This window comes from Protopterus annectens, chromosome 1.part0 (genome assembly GCF_019279795.1).
Source record: "Protopterus annectens isolate FY-2018-M chromosome 1.part0, PAN1.0, whole genome shotgun sequence".
NCBI lineage: Eukaryota > Metazoa > Chordata > Ceratodontiformes > Protopteridae > Protopterus > Protopterus annectens.
In genome coordinates this window covers 153,822,433-153,844,056 of record NC_056725.1, presented here as the reverse complement: position 1 = coordinate 153,844,056, position 21,624 = coordinate 153,822,433, and positions in this window count along the sequence as shown.

Below are 21,624 nucleotides of genomic sequence, written 5' to 3'. Positions count from 1 at the left end.
GTATCTATTTGAGTCTATCAAGATATATCTAAACACCATGGTTTTGGGCAACTTTTTAACTACCTATCCATTGACTTGGGAAATTACTCATGTGGAAACTCACTTGACCAAAGGTTCCTCGACTTTATTAAATCCAATGCCCTGGACCAGCTAGTTGACACCCCGACAAGGGATGTCAACATCCTGGATCTGGTGCTTACTAGTATGGGGGAACCACTGTAGCACCCCCATTGTGAGGTCTTCCCTGGTGAGATCTGACCACAAATCAGTCTCATTTGAAGTTACTATCACATCTGACCCCCCAATAGCACAAACTAAACTAAAAAAACTTCTCCAAAACAAATTATAACCTCTTACAGGATGGTATAAATAGTGTCACTGCACCTTCTCCCTCAGATGGAACTGGCAACTATGCAGAGTTCTACGCAAATGCTTTATGAATACAGCTGAACAACTGCATTTGCTGTGGCCATTCCTGATAGGACCAAAACAAGCTCCTCTACGTAAAACAAACCTGTCTGGTGGACAACTGCCATTAACAGGGTTTACAATAAGAGGAAGAAATTCCTGTTAGCTGACAGGTTCTGTGAAAACTTCACTCCCCCTTCCCTACCACACTTACCCCAAGACATCCCTGCCACCTGTTCTCTACCCTGTATCTCTAAAGAGCATGTCAATGAATGCCCTCTTTAAGGTCAAAAAGACAGCATCCAAGGGACCTGATAATATCCCAGGCTATGTCCTACATGGGCTCAAACAACAACTAGCAATACCATTGGGTACTCTCTTCAATCATAGTCTAAGCACATTTTTGTCCCAGCTTAATGGAAAAAGGCCACAGTTATCCCCTTGCACAATGGTGGTGCTTCCAATGACCCTGGGAATGATAGACCTATTAGCCTGACTAACCTTATCTGCAAGGCCATGGAGAGATTCATCATGGACCTTATCAACAAAGACATTGGTAACCTCCAAACACTTGACCCTACTCAATTTGGATTTGTCAAAGGGAGATCATGCCTGTTAAACCTGGTGAACTACTTCAAAACAGTCACCAAGGCCCTTGATGATGGGAAATCTGTGCACACAGCCTACCTAAGCTCGGCCAAGGCTTTTAACACTATCCCCCACTCAGCCATAATTGACAAAGTCACCCAGCTAGGTATCAGCCCGTATATCATTAGATGGGTCACTAACTGACTCACTGATAGAACCCATATAGTCAAAATAGGGGAATCCACCTCCAACAGCAGACCTGTAACTAGTGGTGATCCACAGGGATCATTCCTGCGACCTCTACTGTTTGGCATCTATTTCGCCAAAGTGCAAGCTAAAACTAAAGGTCTGTGGCTAACAAAGTTTGCTGATGACTGCAAACTGGGCGCAGTCATAGAATCTCCAAATTATGTCAACGTCCTACAAGAGGGTTTTACACAAACAAATGACTAGTGGCAACGTCATGGCCTTAAACTCATTGCATTAAAATGTATTATCATCCCTTTCGGTAAGAGTGCTGTTCCTGCTAACTACCACATCAGTAACGACACCTTAAGTATGCACTCAATGGTGAGAGACCTGAGCAAGCAGGTTGACAGCAACCTTACCTTTGATCACCATGTCTCCACACTGGTAAGAAGGGCATTCTGTATTGCTCATCTCATAAGTAAAGGCATTGCCTCCTGAAAACAAGAAGTTATAACCTCCCTGTACTCTTGCCTCATCAGGCCAATAATTGAGTACAATGCCCCTTTTGGTATGTACCTTTCCAATCACCTGCAGCAACTGGAGAGACCACAAAGTTTCCTCACAAGGTAATTGAAGATTTTCAGCATCTGTCCTAGGAGGACTGTCTGAAATCACTGTCACTTTATTCTGTTTCATACAGACTGCTCAGAGTTGATCTGTGCCTTGTATATAAGGCAATCTTTCACACTGCTTTATTGGAAATGCTGCATAAAGTCAAATGGTACAGAGGTTACTCGTTCTAATGGCCTTAACCTGGTATGTGGCATTAATAGATTTTGCTGATGGGACAGATTTGTCTCCCAGAGGTTACCACATCTTTGAAACAAACTCCCACTTCATGTCAAGCAGAATGGGTCTACTTTTCTTGATCGAAATTTCAAAATATTGAACGAGAAAAGTAGAAACCCACTTAAGCAAGAGTGCACTACATCAAAAGTGCACTTTCACAAAAGCTGACTCAACAAATTGGCTAAAAAAAAACAAACTACTTTAAACACTATTTTGCAGGGGGAAGCCCATGTGGGGGGGCTGTGCCCCACAACCCCCTACTTAAATATACTAACTCCGAGATCACACTACAGTGGGGGAAAAGGATATATTTCCTTATCTACACTGTAATGTGCTTCAGTGAATCGGCTTTTGTAAAGGTACACTTTTGATGTTGTGCACTTTCGCTTAAGTGGGTTTCTACTTTTCTCATTGGAGATTTTGAAATTTTGATCAAGACAAGTAGACTCGGCAGAAAACCTCATTGGCCCTCTTCAAACTCAATCTGGATAAATGGATGGGTAACCATAAGTTCACCCCAGGTGTTCCATCTATGTCCTTCTTGGACAGGGGTGATAGGTGCTGATCATGGAAATAAGGGTAAAACTTGGCTAAGGTTGTAAGGTCCCTAGGGTCATTAGTCTAGTAACCTCCTATGAACCTATGATCTTATGATCATTACTGACATGGGAAAGCTCTGTTTCATAGCAATTATAAGTCCTTTCTTATTCAAATCTGGTCATAAATCAGTCACACTTGCCATAAGACTGAAGCTGGAAGCATATTCCAATGCCTCAGTATTTAGAGATTATACCAAGGCTAATCTACTAAAACTGAGTGATGACCTGGCTAAATTCAATGTCCCCTCCCAACCTGATGATCCCATTACATACAAAGGGGTGCTGAGAAATTGTAAGCCCAACCAGCTTTCTAAATTCTGAGCATTATTTTGCCTCTGTAGCTGAAAAGAGGTTTATTTATCTTGTAAAGTGCCAATTTGCAGAATCTTAATGCTTATATGTTGGCATTGTTTCAGAGCAAAGACTGAACCATGTCAATGAAAAGTGTGGAATTTTCAAGTGTGGAACTCTGAGCCATCATGAAGTTCCTATTCCTGCAGAAGAAAACTCCAGAGGAAATCCATGAATGTGTGATGCAAACATTGAGTGATGAGTGGCCTTCTTACTCAACTGTGAAGAAGTGGTGTGCAAACTTTCAGTGTGGAGATTTCAAGACCGAAGATGTAGCAAGGTCTGGGAGGCCTCAAACAGTGAAATTGTTGACCATGTCCATGACCTGATTTTGGCAGATCAGCGAATATCAGCTAAAGCAATTGTTGAGACACTGCAGATATCCAGGGAATGTGTTTGGTTTATAATCCATGAGCAGCTGGGTATGTAGAAGCTGTCAACCAAGTGAATGCCCAAATGCTTGAATGCCAAAAAGAAAAGACATCAAGTGGACACTTCCAAGTTGATTTTCTGGCATTTTTGTCAAGCTGGTGCCAACGTTTTGGAATGACTAATTACTGACATAGTTACACCACTATAATCCTGAGACAAAACAACAGTCCATGAGATGGGGGCACTCAGGCTAACTAAAGTCAAAGAAGTTCAAGACCCAAAAGTCAGCAGGAAAGGTCATGGCCACAGTGTTTTGGGATCAAGAAGGTGTTGTCATGACTGAAAAAAGAAAAATCTGTGGTATCTCTGGAAGTCTCAGAAAACCCAGTATGCAATCTGTACTGGGTCAAAAACAAACCAAGCAGAAACTTCACACAGTGTGGAGGGTGTGAAGTTTACTCCTTGAAATATGTTATGCACCTAGTTCACTAATAAAATTCAAACTTAACTTTTCAAATTTAAAACTTTTTAAAACTTTTAAAAATGTTTTAAACTTAAAATAATTTAAACTTTTCAAATTAAAAAAACTGTTAAATTTTTAACAACAGAGAATGCATGCAACATATCACAGTGTATCTGTACTTTATTGATGACATTTTTATCGTGTGGAAAGGAGACAGTGCTAAATTAGAAGATTTTATCAACTATCTGAATCAAACCACCAGCTTCCTGCATTTCACGTCTTCCCACAGCCTCACCTCTGTACTCTTCTTAGATATACAGATTAATAAAGAATTGGACCAAGGTAAAATGGACACAGATCTTTACAGAAAACCTACCAGAGTAAACCTCCTGCTACATAATAAGAGTCTCCATCCCACCAGGACAAAATATAAAGTTGTTAAGCCCCAGGGCTACAGGTTAGCCAGGATTACCATGAAAATGAAACCTTCCTTAAAAACCTAAATGATCTTGAAAATGACTTTTTGGTAAGGGATACGAAAGCAATATGTTAAGAAGCATTCTGGAACCTATAATTGAACTAAAAATACAAATTCACCAGCACTTAGTCCTTATAGGAGGGTTTTAAAGAAACCTATGGATAACAAATCTAAAGACAGTTGTATCTTGACTTTTGTATCTTGACTTTTACTGTTGACTATTACAACATCATTAATATTATTAGAATTGGCCATAATTACTGAAAGCTTGTATCTAATGGACATCCTTGGAGAAGCTCCTTCCTTTGTGTATAGGAAAGCCAAAAACATCAAGAGTTGGGTTGAAGGTAGGCCCAGACCATTGGATACATGCACCAGTAAGTGTAGAGCCAACTGTGTCTTTTGTCAGTACATACTGGAGGAAGACATGTTCTTATGCCCTTATTTAAAGAAAATAATTAAAACCAATGCAGAAGGTGACTGTAACTCAATGCAGGTGGTTTACAGGGCAAGCTTCAATGACTGTGACACATTTTATGTAGGGAAAATGCTCAACAGAATTAAAAGAAGGAGTTCTGGTTATCTTTCCGAAATTAGAGTTAAGTGGAAGAATAATGCACTGGCTTGGCACCTGCAGCTTCACAAAAGACACACTGGCTTTAAATTTCAAATCACTGATCTTGTGGACCTTTTGTAACTGGAAGGAGACATCCCTAATCTTTTAGAAAAACATGAACTACTGTGACAGCTGAAACTGAACTATTGTAGAAAAACTGAGCTTAGCTGTTATTGCTTCCTAAAAAAGCATACTATAACTCAGAGAAACGCCCCACTGTTCAGAAGACAAAAGTCTGATATGGAACTGATTAATGCAGACACTACATGCTAATATTATGCATACATACATATATACAAATATTTCAAGCATGGACATTAATGCCCTTCTAGCTTGCCAATATACCAAAACACTTGTTCCCATAATAAGTATCTAGGCTGTTCTTAAAAATATCTAAACTAGTGCTTACTTTAATGTAATTTGGTAGTCTGTTCCATGCATCAACTGCTCTGTCAGAGAACCAATTAGTGCACTTCTCATTCCTATAGAATCTTCTACATAGGTTATTTGATCATTCTATAGCACTGTTTGATAACTCCAAACATTCTCAGAGGTAGCTGTCCCTAAATGCCCTATATACCAGAATAAGATCTCCTTTTAGATATCTGTAAGAGACACTGTACAAGTTCAGATAGTTTAGTCTTTCATAATAACTTAAATTTTCAAATCCATCGATGCCCTTGGTATATTTCTGCTGTATACTTTCCAATTTACTCATACTTGTTTTCTTATAGGGCTTCTATATTGTTATTCCATACTCAAGTTTGGATCAAATGGAACTAACAAACAATGACTTCATTATTTTTGATTTCCTAGACTTCATAAATCTTTTTAAACAAAATATAGTTCTATAACTATCATTAACCAATATGTTGATATGATAAGAAAAACTCATAGCCTTATCTATCCACATACCCAGGTCCTTAAATGAGCCTACTGTTTCAATCACTGTGTGCTGTATAAAATATGTGGCTTTCAATTTATGTCCCCCAAATCTCATATGCTTTTGCAGACATGCCTTATCTGTAACACATGTAATCAGTTTACGCAATTTCAGGTCATCTGCATATAGACTGTAGAACACCTCAGATGAAAATGTTAAGTCTGAAAGATACAATCTAAACAAGTAAGGGCCTAGGACAGAGCCCTGTGGGACACCCTGACTGTAACCAAGGATTTCACCTGTCCAGTTGCTGTATGATACTTGCCATGTCCTATTTGTAAGCCATGCAGCTATCCATCTTATCAAGAGTACATCAATATCTAGTTGTACTAATTTATTGATCAGTGTTTTGTGTATGACCCTGTCAAATGCTGAAGTTAAATCTATATAAATTATATCACAGCACAATTTTTCATTCATAGCTGTTATTATATTGCTATAGAACATCATGTTACAGGTGATAATAGATCTGTTTCAATATATACATGCTGATATATGCTGATAAAGTCCCAACCTATCCAGTTCTGACAATAACTTACCCAATATTACCTTCTCCATTATTTTCCACAACATGAAAGTAGACTTAAGGGTCTATATAACTCTGGGTTTGTCTTACTCCCCTTTCCCTTAAAGACGGGTTTAATAAGCGCATGTCTCCAGTCTTGAGGAATCTCCCCATGTTTATATGACCTAGGTCCTAGTGAATAATAAATATAATGGTACTGTAAATTCTTGCTGAAGTGTTCTCATGTCATTGTTACTAATTCCGTCTCCTCCCCATGCTTTGTTTGGATTCAGTTTGCACAGTTCTTTTTCAATATAATCTAATTTGATTCCAGTATCTGGGGTTACCTTGATGTCCCTAGGACAAGCTATCACTCCTTTTGTGGAGCCAAACTGTTTTACATCAGATTTTGTAAATATATCTGTAATCTGTTGTGTCTGAGAATGCATTTTAGAATCTGCACACAGTTTATCAATTTGTGTGTCTTTACTCCTTCCACATCTTATATATTTCTAAAAAGGTTTCCTATTATGTTCAATATCTTTATATACATTTTCTTCAAAATTTTCTTGATCTTGTCTCTCACTATGCTTAATCTGTTTCTTCAGCTTGTTTATTTCAGTTTTCAAAGATGTAGTTCAACCTCTCTTCCATTCCTTATACTTTGTCTCTTACCTTCATCAGATATCTTGTTCTTATGGAAATATAGCCCCCTGATGTTGTATGCCTAGATCCTGATTTTAAACATTATACATGCTAATATTATTATAAACAAATATCAAACACTGTAAATATATTACAATGAAAATAACTGACATTGGTACTGTTTTCTGATACTTTTACTCATTTAAACTAAGTGATTCTTAGTTAGATGCGACACTTGAACAGATTCCAGGGCCTTAATGCTTATTTCTAACATTTTTAACTATTTATTTCTAACATTTTTCACTGTATTTACACCTTAGCAATTATAGCTATGGTTTTCAGCCTACTTAGGTGTTCATGTGTAGATTTATACACATGTTCATTAATATTATGATATGTTTTTAACACTCAAACCTGATGAAGTATTTATTTGGTATGAAAGCGATCTTTGTTAAAAGTGTTTCAGTTTACTAATATTTATTCTGATAGATGTTTAGAGGTAGATCTTTTTGTTAGTTAAATAGTCATTTTGGTAGTGAGTTGGTTTCTTAATAAAGTTTGGATTAATAGGTTAGCTTTAATAATCTGTTATATATTTTAATTTGTCTCTAGTTTCAATTCAAAGGTAGCACATTCTGTTTATACTATGGCTTTAAGGGGGAAGGGGGTCTTGGTTAAAGGAATGAGTTTAATGCTTTTATTGCTCTTAACAGAACCACCCTCTATAACCACTCCCTTGCTCCAAATAACCAGATTATATATAAATTAATTAATGTCTTTAATGCTTTTCATTATACTCAACTAATATCGTTTGTTTGTGTGTTTCAATAAAGTATATTCCATTTTTAACTCAACTGTGGACTACCTCCTGTTTTATTATTTTCTTGTACGTATTTTAAAGTTTGAATTTTATTAGTGAACTAGTTACATAACATATTTCAAGGAGTGAACTTCGCACCCTACACACTGCAAAGTTTCTGCTTGGTTTGTTGTAATGACTGACTATCTTCCAAGGGACCAAAGAGTTAATGTATTATACTACTATAATTTGCTGTGCAGATTAATGGATGCATTGAAAGAAAAAAAGACTAGGGAAGCTGTGGAAAGGAGTTCTCTTTTTGCAAGACAATGCACCTGTTCACATGGTTGGCAAAACAATGGATATTTTGACAAACTTGGGGTTTGAGTGCATAGACCATCCAACCTACTTTCCAAACCTTAAAAAGAGTTTGAAACGGTGGAAGTTTTTGAGCAATTTGGAGGTGATTGCAACAACGAAGCAGTATTTCAGTGACTAGACTTCAGACGAAACTTCAGACACTATGTGCCAAGTGTGTTGGTCTTTGGGGAGAATATGTTGAATAACTTGTAAGTTTTATGGCTCCGCATCATTCCCTTCTGGGTCGGGCTTAGAACTTTTCAGCACCCCCCTCATATATTGAATTTTTAGCACCAAATTCTACACTCATGTAAATAGCTGCTTAAAAGCATCTGCCCACCTCTGAAGTAAATACAATACCAAATTTAAAAATAATCCCCTATGGTGGAACCCAGATAAAACAAGCTGTACAACAAGAGGAAGAAATCATTGGACATAAAAATAAATATAACTCCCAATATGTCATAAATGCTCTTGCTGAACTTAACAGAGAACTCAGATTCCTGATCAAATCAGCCTAAGTCAGATTTCAGGTAAAATAACCACCCAGGCAAAAGACAAGTGCAAAACCTTCTTTAACTATGTTAGAACTCTCAGAAATAATGCTCAGCACTGCCCAGAGTTAATAGTAAAGGATACCGCCTTCTCAGACCCAGAGAATATAGCCATTCTATTAGTGGATATATTTAGCTCAGACTTCACCCTCCCAACATTCCCAGATCACATACCAGCATCTGCACCCCTCCCTCAAGTCTCCCAAGAACAAGTCCTTAAGTCACTATCCAAGGCCAAGAATACTGTTTCTAAGATACTGGATTGCATACCACGGTGCCTAATGCCCAGCTTGAAACAGTACCTGTCCGACCCCCTACAGATGCTGTTCAATATCAGCCTCCAAACAGACTATGTGCCAGATGAATGGAGGACAGCAGCAGTAATTATAGGTCTATAAGTCTGACCAGCCTCATCTGTAAGGCTGTGGAAACGATCATTATGGAATTAATAAGCATGGACATAGGTAACCTGCAATCCCTTGTCCCAAACTCATTTGGTTTTATCAAGGCCATATCCTGCCTTCTCAAATGAGGCCAAGCAAAGTTTGGACTGCTGGTTAGAGACTGCCTTCCCTACCAGGGATTGATAACAGAGTATATAGGCAAAGAGAATGGGATAGGGGAATGAGAAAACAAAAACAACTCTGGTAGAGCTTTTAGTTGAGTCTAGAATAGAAGCTTCTGTTGAAAAGCAATAATTAGTAGGGCATATAAAATGTTGCATGATAATTATAATAAACCAGTCAGAGTAAGTTAGAAATGATCGGGAATAGAGAATGGAAAGGCAATTTACAAATGAGCAGTGGGAGGACAAATGTATAACTTCCAAGAATACAACAAAATCCAGGATTTTTGCTTGGAAGTGTTTACACAGATATTTTTATATTCTAAGCAAACTTCAGAGAATTTTTCCTCAGGTATATAGGAAATGTTGGAAGTATGATGAGAAAGAGAGAGAGAGGTAATCAGGAATGTGTTATTTGGGATATTTGGGAATGTAATGAGTTGGGAAATATTTAAGTTCCCGGAAAAGTGTTTTGTCAGAAACTTCAGTGGAGTAAATCATTGTAACTAAGGAAATTATTATTTTCAGCTTGGGCATAGGCTCTGAATTGCCTAGACATAGTAAGGCCTTAATGAGTTGCCACTGGCTGCCAAAAGCAATTACTAGAATATGGAAATCAAAATCTAAACCAACTGTGACTCAACTACTGAATATTATAAAGGAAATAAAAGAACTGTAGGTGGGATCTTTAGAAAAGAGAAACAAAGCAAACATAGGAGGATTGTGGCTGGCAAAGTTTGCAGATGACTGCAAACTGGGCGCCATAATTGATACTCCAGCGGACACAAGCATCCTTCAGAAAGGCCTCATAGAAACAGATAACTGGTGCCAGAGCCATGGCCTTAAACTGAACGCCAAAAATGTATAGTCATACCCTTTGGGAAAAATAAAGTACCCCCAAATTACCACATGGGTGGTAATCCATTAAGTACGGAAGTAGTAATCAGGGACCTAGGGACCCAAGTTGACAGTAACCTCTCATTTGACACTCGCATTGCCAAGGTGGTTAGGAAGACCTTTTATATTACCCACCTTATCATGAAAGGATTCACATCTAGATCAAAAGAGGTCATTGTGCCCCTATACTCTTCCCTTATCAGGCCCATAATTGAGTACAATGCCCCATTTGGAATGTACCTTACCCGACAACTGCAGCAGCTAGAAAGACCCCAAAAGTACCTCACCAAGAGGATCAAGGGTCTCAAACATATGTCATATGCTGCCCGGCTGAAGAAACTCCAGCTCTATTCAGTAGCATACCGCCTACTCAGAGGCGATCTATGCCTGACGTACAAGGCCATGTCCAATCCAGAATTAATGGACATGCTCCACCTCAGAAAATCCAAATCCACCAGAGCCACAAGAGCGAGAGATTTGAACCTCAACACAGAAATAAATAGGACGTGCTGGAGGGACAGATTCATAACCCAGAGGCTCTCTACACTCTGGAACAGAATCACAGTCCATGTTAGGCAGAGCCCCTCACTGACTCTCTTCAAGAGAAATCTTGACGAGTGGATGAGAGATCATAGGTTTACCCCGGGGGTCATCTCTGTGTCACTACTAGACAGAGGCACAGTAAACTAAACCCTAAATGGGCATAGTATTCTCATTCCAAGGAATGGCGAAAGCCACACACACTCTGGCTAGGCTTATAAATGCCACAAAAGAAGATGAAAGCAATAATAGATCACTAGTAAATGTAGAATATTGCCCAATCAGCCACAAAGGAAGCCCGCAACACAGCTGGAAACTCAGAAAGATTTATTGTAATAATACAAAGTAACACACCAACAGGAAATAACGCAGATATCCTAGTACGTTTTCGACAAAAGTCTTCATCAAAATCATAGCAACAAGTTGAAATTAATTGCTAACTTATATACCCTGTCCAATTTAAATGCCCTAAGGCAGATAGCCTAGTATGAACCTATGAACCGAATTACATAGACATAAATAGTATCTGTAGTAAAAATACATGCAGAACATACCTCTCAACCGTACCTAATTCCTCAGTATTTACTGGTTTTGGGGTCAAAATAATGGGGTGTCATGAATTCCCAAGTGGGCCCTTTAATTTCCAAATTTCCCAGTTTTTTCAAAATTTTTTCTTGGACGAATTTTTGCTGATGTCATCAGTTGCAGGGGTGTGCTAAATGACATCAGCTTCGTGAACAGACTGCCAGTCTGTCAGAATTTGGCTGAGGGCAGGATGGGGTGTGCACTTCTGTCTATGTTTATTTCTGTACGGCAACATGTAGTGGGAGAGGGGGGGTGGGCGGCACTTGTGGGACTGTCAATAATACAAAATAAAACTTTCAATTAATAGCATCAAGTCATTTTTCCAGTCCAGCATCTTCTGTACATGTTTTCAGTCTGGTTGTATTTCTGCATGCTGTCTGTTCTTCTTCCTGTTTGCCCAATTTAAACTACATGGCGATAGCTGCTGCTATAAGTTTACTGATTCGTTGTTGTAAGTTTACTGGTTTTTATTGCTTGTTCTGTATATTTACTGGTTCTGAAATTTGCTCCTGCCATTTGCTGTTCTATATGTTTGCTGGTTTTGAAATTTGCTGCTGCCATTTGTCATCCTGTATTAGTGCTGTAAGAAGGGTTCCATTCTGAAGTGCCATTTGCAAGGCAAGGTGTGTGTAAGGAGAGTTTGCAGGTTCCATTTAAGGAGAGTTTGCAGGTTCCATTTAAGGAGAGTTTGCATGTAAGGAGACTGCTGCTGGTTCTTCTGAAATTTGCTGCTGCTGAGGATCCATTCTGAAGTGCCATTTGCAAGGCAAGGTGTGTGTGTAAGGGGAGTTTGCAGGTTTTGTTCTGCTTTCAAGTCCAGAGTTCTGTTCTGCATGTCAAGAGATTGCTGCTGCTAATTTGTAGGTTTACTAATTCTGTTTTGCTGCTGTAATCTGTGTGTGTGTGTGTGTGTGTGTGTGTGTGTGTGTGTGTGTGTCATGCCCCAGTTAGGTATAACTAATGGTTAGAGTTACTCAGACTCAGACCCTGTACCTTAGATGCAAGGAGCAATAGGCTAAATGCCCTACCCAAGCCACCACCACTTGTGATTCAAGGAGTTAAGTCCATAGTTCTCAACTGTCCAAAGTTTTACAGAATGTCTGGAATGTTGGCTCATACCTTTGGTCTGTTCTTAAAATTTGTGAAAAAATCAGTGGGAACTGAATTCAGTAAATAATGATAGCTATTTAAGTTTCAGTCTTCATATCTTTCAGGAAACGCATGGTAGCACAAAACATTTTATTCTAACAACTTTTCTAAGATTATGCAAGTAATGTTTAAAATGTTTCCCAGGTTTTGGGCCTTTGCCCCCACCCAATAAATTGTGGCTTTTTCCAAATTTCTTGTGCTGCATAGTTCTTCAGGGCGAGATAAGTTTAGTGCTGCTTATGCCAAGTCTGTTTGTGTTTGTTGTTAGTAGCACAACAGGTAGAATTCTTGATTTTGGTGCAAAAGACTGTGGGTTCTACTCCCACATGGAGTTGCTGATACTGTACTGTGTTGTACTTTTAAAGGGGGTGGATGCTGCAGTCCTGAGAATGCGTTCTTTGGTGGAGATACCTAATAACCTGTTAGAAGTTTGCTGTCCATTCCCTATTGCAATATTACTAGATTATCACTTTTTAATGTAACAGGCAATTTATTCCTCAAGGGCAACTGGCACTTTATTTGTAGATGAAACAATGAAATATAATGTTGTTTGCTAGCAGCAACCTCTTCATTAGTTACAGATCTCTTTAATGTAGAATTATTTAGATGACTTTTACTTCTGCAGAGATTGTGCATATTTACTGATACTGGTGGATTGTAGATGTTTGAGTAGACTTTTATAATGGAAATGCTCTGAACTGGGCAGTTTTGTCATTACTGGTTCATGCATTTTGTTTCATTGTTTACCGGAAAAATGTTCAAAACAATAAATTTAAAACTTGCTCTAACAAGTGTGCTGTATTATACAAGGAATATAATTTAATGCAATCAGAAAGGTGGATCAGAGAACACATGTATTTTTCATGTGGAAGGGGCCTATGATTTGAAAACAGCCCAAAGGTAATCTTTATCCGCCACAGGCCAGATGCATTTTCTTTGAATGTAGGTTTCAATGATATTTCAATGAATGTGAGTTTCAAGGGCAGAGAAGTTTTAATGCTAAGTTTATTTTTATTGTGAGACTGGATTGCTTTGTTTAGCAGATGTCTATTAGTGTTTGTGCTATAAAATGTAAAATAAAAGTTTTAAATGAAATCAAGTAATCATTGTAGAAGTAAAGCAGTATGCACATTACAGTGTTTATGGTAAATTAGGCAAAATAGCCATGTAATGGGACACTGGAATGGCTGCAGGGGGGAGGGCTGTGTATGGGGGACCTCATTTGACCATGATTTTGTGAGGGGAGGGAAGGGTGGCAAACTCCAAGACAGCCCTGGGCGGCACAAACTCTAGTTATGCCACTGATCAGTAGGCCATGGAGAATGACTTTTGGAGATCCTAGCAAACTATAATATTCTTTTGCTAAAATTAGAATATCGTCTACCAGTAAATGCCCTACTTTTACTACAAAACCCATATACTGCAAATCACCAAAAACAAAATCCTAAGGTTCATCATCTTCTCCCTTCCCAGTGATCATCATTGCTACACATTTCAAAAAAATGGTTAAAATTTACTACAGGGGGGGGTCATACTTTGGTTGTCTGTTCTTCTGTTTGCGTTTGAAAGTTGGTATCCCACAAATCCATCAGAGTGGGTGGGGTTACTTAATTATGCATGCAGATTTTATGTTAATCAACATACATATTTGTACCTATTTTTCATGGGCCTTTGTCCTGATTTTTGATGTTTCCAGGTTGAGAGGTATGATGCAAAATAATGTTCAGGAGGAGGAGACAGGTTTAAATGAGGGCAGGAGTGAGCAATTTCTGCAAATCTGAAGCAAATAATAACTGTTAAAAATAAAGCATATGCGTATACTGCATGTAAGCAAAAAATGGTACTATAGTCTGTTTTCTATTACTGTATGTGTAACTGTTATAGTTGTGATTTAATAAAGATGTTTATAAAAATGAGTTAAGGATCTGGAAACAAATTCAAGATATGAACAAGTATAGCAGTGGATTAAGGCTAGAGATCTCATGGTTATGGTAAGATTTCGAGGAAGTGAAAAAGGGAAACCTAGAAAGCCCATAAGACTACACAGAAGTACAAACTGGTGATAAGGCCTAAATACAGGGCACAGTACAAACTGGTGATAAGGCCTAAATACAGGGCACACAAGGAGTGGAAGAGTGGTAGTAAAGAAGAAGAAGACATGCAGTACAAGTTGGCAAGACGGTAATAGAGGTGAGAATAGTAAAGATACAAATCAGAAGGGTCAGATCTGGTAAGGCCGAGCAAGGATAAGAAGGACATCATAGAAAACTCTGAAAAAACAGGGACTACTGAATGAATCCAAAGAAAAGGAAGGGAGGACATTATGTTGGAAAAGTGGCATGGCAGCAAGGGAAGACCTGTGAACAGACACCAGGATAGGGAGGGAGGAGGTGGGAAAAAAGTAACTGCCTTAAGGAAGGTTAGAGCCCAGGGATTGGCTTACCTTGTAGCATTCTCAGGAATCTTGTCAATGTGACTATGAATACCCTGATGTCACCAGATCATTGACAGCGCAGAAGTGACAGAGTAGTAGATGACAGCAACAATGGTACCCTTGTATGAGGGAAGCATACAAAATGCAATAAACTACAGCACCTGCTAGCTACCAGAAGTGGTAGGGAAAGTCAGGGAGGGAAGCCTGAAAGATAGGCTGCCTGGGTTAATAAAAGATAACCAACATGCTGCTGGTCAGAAGGAGCTCTCAATGGACCCTGATTTGTTTTCATGAATGGGTTATGGATTTGGTCTACCTGAAATTCATGAAGGCCTCTGACTCAGTCCCACACAGGTAGATGCTAAGAAAAATCCAGGCGATAGGGGGCAGGACTAATAATGAGGAAAGTCCAATTTGAAGGGCACACTCAAATACATTGAGCATTGCTGTAGCATCATTCATAATGCCTAGAATTAGCTGCAAATGGGCATCCACTCATCTGATATAACTTCCAGAGCTTTGAATATCACCACATCATAGATGGTCTACTCCCTCACACTGAGGATGTAAGCAGAGTATATGTGTGTATATAAATGTAGCCAAGAAATGAGCCTATACAGTCCTGTCATTAGAGATAGCCATAATCAGGCCAAAAGACAAGGTATTCCACAAAGGTAGAAAGAAGAGAGCTAGATATTATACTAGGAGAAGGAGAGTACATCCACCTTCAAATTCTTAACTGCTAAAGTAAATGGGGAAGATCCCAGGTAACTGGTGAGAGGGAGCCTGTAGTGCATTCCTGCAATCAAACACATACTATTATGGTGCCTTCATTCACACAAGTGCCCTATGTTCTTCACAAGTATCAATACTACAGTATTTTTAAATGTTTTTAATTACTGCTGCCTGCTAACCACTACCCCTCCCATGATTTGTTACCCTGTGGAGGCGAGAGTCAATCACAGGAGGATGTCATCCAGGCAGCCATTAGGGATTGTTCTTATTTTAGTCCTAACCACTCCAGCAGTTGCTGATATGTGTGCACACAGAAGTGAGGGGCTATATCTCCTTCCTCTGTTGGCATACAGATCATTTAATGGTAATTTATCAGTTATAACAAAATATATACATGGGTGAAGTTTTAAGACAACAGGTGTGTTAAAAAGATTGAGTCTGAATAAAGGAAAAAGTAAAGGTTTTGACGATACTGTTAAACTAGATGCATACTTTTCCATCATATGAAATATGTATCTGAGGTATAAAAGTTGAGCAGCTAGAGGTAATATAGAAACAGTAAGAAGTCAATCAAATGTCAAATAAATAAATAAAAATTGACAGAGGATATAAAAGGGAGTGTAATATTGTGGAAAGCATTACAGGTATGTAAGAAATATGGTTACTTGATACTTAATTATGTGTTGAAGAAATCAGTATACATATGCTGTGTGTCTGCATGTCTGGCAGATAAGAAAAACATTTTGGAAATATTATTCAGTATTATATGAGGTTCTAAGCTATATATATATATATATATATATATATATATATATATATATATATATATATCTATATCTATATATATATATATATATATATATATATATATATATATATATGGGTCGCCTTCATATAAACAAAATCCCACTTACCCAATTTTCATAATATCGAGCCAAGAACACAGAATGTCCAAAACACCGACCGCTTGGAAGACCGACGTGTAACTAAAGGTAAGTAACTTCTTGGCCAGCATGTTGACCTTTGCCCCTGACCGCCATGGTAGTGCTACCTCAGAGTTAGTATATTTAATTTGGGGGGTGTGGGGTGCGCAGTCCCCCACATAGGGGGGGTCACTCCCCACATGGGTATATATTTTTTGCTTCTGTCTCAGTTTGTGCCTTAGGTTGGCCAATGGGGTGCTTACCTTTAGTTAAATGTCGGTGTTCCAAGTGGTTGGTGTTTTGGACCTTTGGTGTTCTTGGCTCAATATTATGAAAGTCAGGTAAATATCTATGGGTTTACTTTACATGATCGATATTTCACAAAGTCGAAATTCATATGGCCAAGACCATATGATCGACTTTTGAAAATCCGAACATGTAAAGTAAACAGAAAAACACAACCAACACTTACCTAAAAGATGTTAGCAGGGGGCTGTGCCCCTCTCCCCCAGTAACTTAAATATACAAACTTTGAGATCGCACTACAGTGCGGAAGAGGGAAATTTTCCCATTCCACACTGTACGGCGATAACTGTTCCCCATGGTCAGCTTTTCAAAAGTTGATCATATGGTCTCGTCCATATGAATTTCGACTTTGTGAAAAGTCAATCATGTGAAGGGGACCCATAGATATATATATCAAAACAACTCCAAGATCATCCAAGATCACACCTCCAATATTTCAAGAAATTTCATATTGTGGGTACTGGGTATTAGCCAATAGCAAAATAAAATATTTGTATGAAAAATTAATGGGAACAAAATTATTATGCAAAACCTCAGGAAACTTTAAATGATGGAGAGAGAGTAAAGCTGTAGTAGAAAGGCAAGAGAGATGTGAAAGATATTGGAAATGACCGTTTTTATTCTGTGGAGATTATTATTAAATACATTTCCAGTTAAGGGACAAATGAAATGTGAGAGGAAGAAGAAAGGCTATATAAAATGTATACTTTTGATTTCCATGGACCATGCATTTTTGATATATAAAAGGTTGGATATGTTGTGGGAGAAATGTAAAGAGCAATATGAAGCCTCACCAGTATTTTAGGGGATAAAGTCTTGACTACAACCTAGATGACCTGAGTTGGGTACTTTAGGGCTTCGGTAGAAAAGGGTGAGCATGCTGTCCTTGAAAGGGAGGGATTAGGATGCTGAGATGTGGGTCTGTCATAACCTGGTGGAGGTTATGACATGAAAAGACCACCGGCCTGGAGGGGTTTGATTTCCAGGTGGCTTATTCACCCAGGGAATCAGGATGGATATACTTCTTAGGCTGTGTCTCACTGCCTGCTCAGCCTAACCAGATGTCACCATAAGGAGGAAGGGGTTAGGGCTATAACTTAAAATAAGCTAATCCATCATGAGCAATAGGGTGAGCTCTCTGGTTGAGTCTACTCCCTTCCACCAGTACTGTACTTAGGTGGGCTTGTATAGAAATACCAGACTAACTAGCCTAGAAGTCATGACTAGAGCATAGGAAGAAAACTTGAGGGGATGCCACAGTGTTATATCAGCCACATAACATTGAAAAGTATCTGTAGGCAAATATAATTACACCTGTTGCAGCAAAATTGATATAGGGATGATACTCTATGAAAAATAATGTTAATACGTGTAAAGCATGGTAGAAAAGTTGACAGAATTGTTTAGTGTGATAGTTATATGACAAAATATAGGGCTATAAAGTTGTATTTAAAAGAATATAGAAAGGTCTTTGAACATGTGGAGGGATAACTGTACTTAAGCATGTCATAAAATATGCTAGAAGTGTATTATTGTAAGATTTTGTAATGGAATATAAAATATATGGAGATATATGTAAATAAATGAATCACACAGTTCTATAATTGCTAAGTGAAGCTCCCCTACTCTTTTCAAGTGTTGTGGGATCTTTCACATCCACTTGAGCTGCCAGCAGCTCAGTCAGGTAGGACCTTGTCTTAATATTTAATTTAAACGGATGGCACATACAGAAATACAGTGTCCCATTATTATGCACTGCAGTGTCAGTACTGGGAAATGAATCCAAGCACCTAGTGGCAGAATGGAACACACAATTTGCTGAACTTCCAGCATCAGATGTGAGTGCATACCTGCTGAGTCAGTGATGGTAACTCAGCAGGGAACATTAGTGTGCTGTGTCCCTCAACAGGTTCTCTTTGGCAGTCTGGAATAAAACTCACATAACCAAGAGGTGTGTCTATCACCTTGACTACATAGAAGAGTCTGAATTTAGATCTTCAACCCAAAATTGAAAATTGCACATCTCCAGCTGGTCTGTTCTGCTTTTCACGTAGAACGTTTTAGTTTGGTTTCGCTGCATTGGGTAAATAGAAATTTTTTTGTCTGAAGTGTTAGGTATGATTTTTTTTTTTAAGATGAGTGACTGTAATCAAGTATCACAGATGCAGTCTACAGATGTTTATGACAGAATTCCAGAGAGAGATGTTGAATATGCAAACTGATTTCTCAAAATAAGTATTTTTGGGTGGGAACAGAATATAAGTTTCTTTTAAATTAAGGGTGTGAAACTTCTAGTGACTACCTAAATAGCAGAACAGAAGGAGTTATCTCAAGTGTACCACCAGCACAGACCATCTATGTTTTAACCTGATTCTGAGAGGCTCTAGTAATACTATCGCTATTGGAGCTTTTTTCTTTATCAAAAACCTTATCGTTTAAAGTTATACAAATGTCAGGGGCAAAAAAGCACATACATATGAGATAAATAACCAGAAGGTAAACAAACGAATATAGAATACATTTAACCAGTGTACACTATACACAAATTCAAAAATATAAATAGCAGGAAAACAAATATTAACATAGTTATAATCAACAACAACTGTTTAGATACAACCAAGCTATTGTATTTACTTTAGAACACATATATAACTAAAATTATATGAAATATACTATATATCCAAATAGAATTTGCTAGAAACTTTACATGAGAAGGTAGGAAAAGTAAGAATACTTTTTAATTGGAGAAAAGCTGAAACAACTGCTTGTAATGTATTTCAATTGGTATTTTTTTATTTTTTGGGTTGATTATAGGTCTTAACGTACTTCTGAGACAGGTAGAGAATCCACTAAAACTTGCATTACTTAGCTTACACAAATGAGTAGATTATTTTAATAAAATAAAATTGAAAATTAGCATCTCCAGCATTCTTCTCAGCACAAGTACTGTGATAGTGTAAGACTACATACTGTCGGGTCAAGACAAATTGAATTTATTTTATTTTACATTTGCTAACCGGGAAAGTCCAACTTGGAACGAGCCAATTTTCAGCAGAGGCCTGGGAGAAATGCTCCAGACGCATGTCTTTGTAACATGGAAGGAAACAGGAGAACCTGGAGGAAACCCACACGAATGCAGGGAGGACATGCAGACTCTGCACAGAAGGCACCCCAGCCGAGAAATGAACAGGAGAACTTCTTGCTGTGAGGCGATAAGGCCACCGCTGCACCACTGCACTGTCCAATTAATTTAATTTAATTTAATTTGCTATAGTATTGAGATCTAGCAAAATGATATATACATAAGACAGAACCAGAAGAAAATATAAATTTTTTTGGATTATTTGCATTGCATGTGATAATGATGCTGGCACATTTGGGAAGCATAGATGTATGAATAAATATTTATAGCATTTAGGGTCTTTGCAGTGTCCACAACAGAGCGTTGAAAATATATGTAGTGTGTGATGCATAATGATTATGCTCAAATTTCCAGAAAAAGGCAAATCAGTTAAATGCTTCTATAGCATGAGACTTGGTCTTAACTGTTAAGCACCCCTTGCTTAACTTGTTAAGATTGAGTATTGTGCTAGGCAGTTAAATCTGCCATTATACCATGACCCCCCCATTAATATTCCAAAACATGCATGCTGATTGGCCAGCGTGCACGTTGTAAATCGACTTATACTAATGGAAAAAGGTCCGGTCACCTGGACTTTTTCCATTAGTATAAGTCTCTTTTAAAACACTGTCTCGCTATGTTAAAAGAGTTTAACATAGCGACACAGGTTTAAAAAAGCAACAGAGATCTCCGTTGCTTTTTTTAAAGCTGTCTCGCTATGTTAAACTCCTTTAACATAGCGACACAGTGTGTAAAAAGCAACGGAGATCTTGCTTTCTCCATTGCTTTTTTTAAAACCTGTCTCACTATGTTAAATGGGTTTAACATAGCGAGACAGCTTTAAAATAAGCAACGGAGATCTCCGTTGCTTATTTCAATGCTGTCTCGCTTTGTTAAACCCATTTAACATAGCGAAACAGTAAAAAGCAATGGAGATCTTGCTTTCTCCGTTGCTTTTGGTCACAGCTCTGATGTACTACGTAGGCATGCGCAGTACATCAGAACTGCCGCGGATACCAGCCAGCTGTGGAAGGGCAGCAAAGAGGCATTATACAATGCCATTATTTAAGAAAAGTAATTATTTTTTTTCTTAAATAATGTCATAGTATAATAATAACCACTTCTGGGTGTGGGTAATGCGGATTTACCCACGGTTGTCTTTGTTTGGTCCCTCGGGACCAAACCACGCCAACCGTGGGTAAATCCCACATTACCCACACCCAGGCGTGGGTTATTGCTATAATACTGACCAGCAAACAACATCAGCAGAACAAAAAACAGGTTTATTTTTGCCTGCTGTCTGTGCCAGTAATGTTTCCCTGACTTTCTGTAACATAGAGCATGTTGCCACCTTTCTAACAGTGCTTGCTAATTGCTTTACAACTTTGAAAGCTAGAAAAATGCTTGGTGGTTTTTTTTTTTTTTGTAACTAGTAGTACACGGAATACATAAAGCTCCATGTGTTACAAAGAATTATGATCAGGTCTCCAGTCATAACCCTTTATTATGTGTTGCCAGAATTCACCTCTCGAGCTGAATTTCTTTGTATTCATGTCTCTAACACATTATAAGCCAGGTATGATCAGCAATCCACTCATAAACCTCTATGTTGACATCATTAGCAAAAGCTAATGGAGATATTGCAGTGCC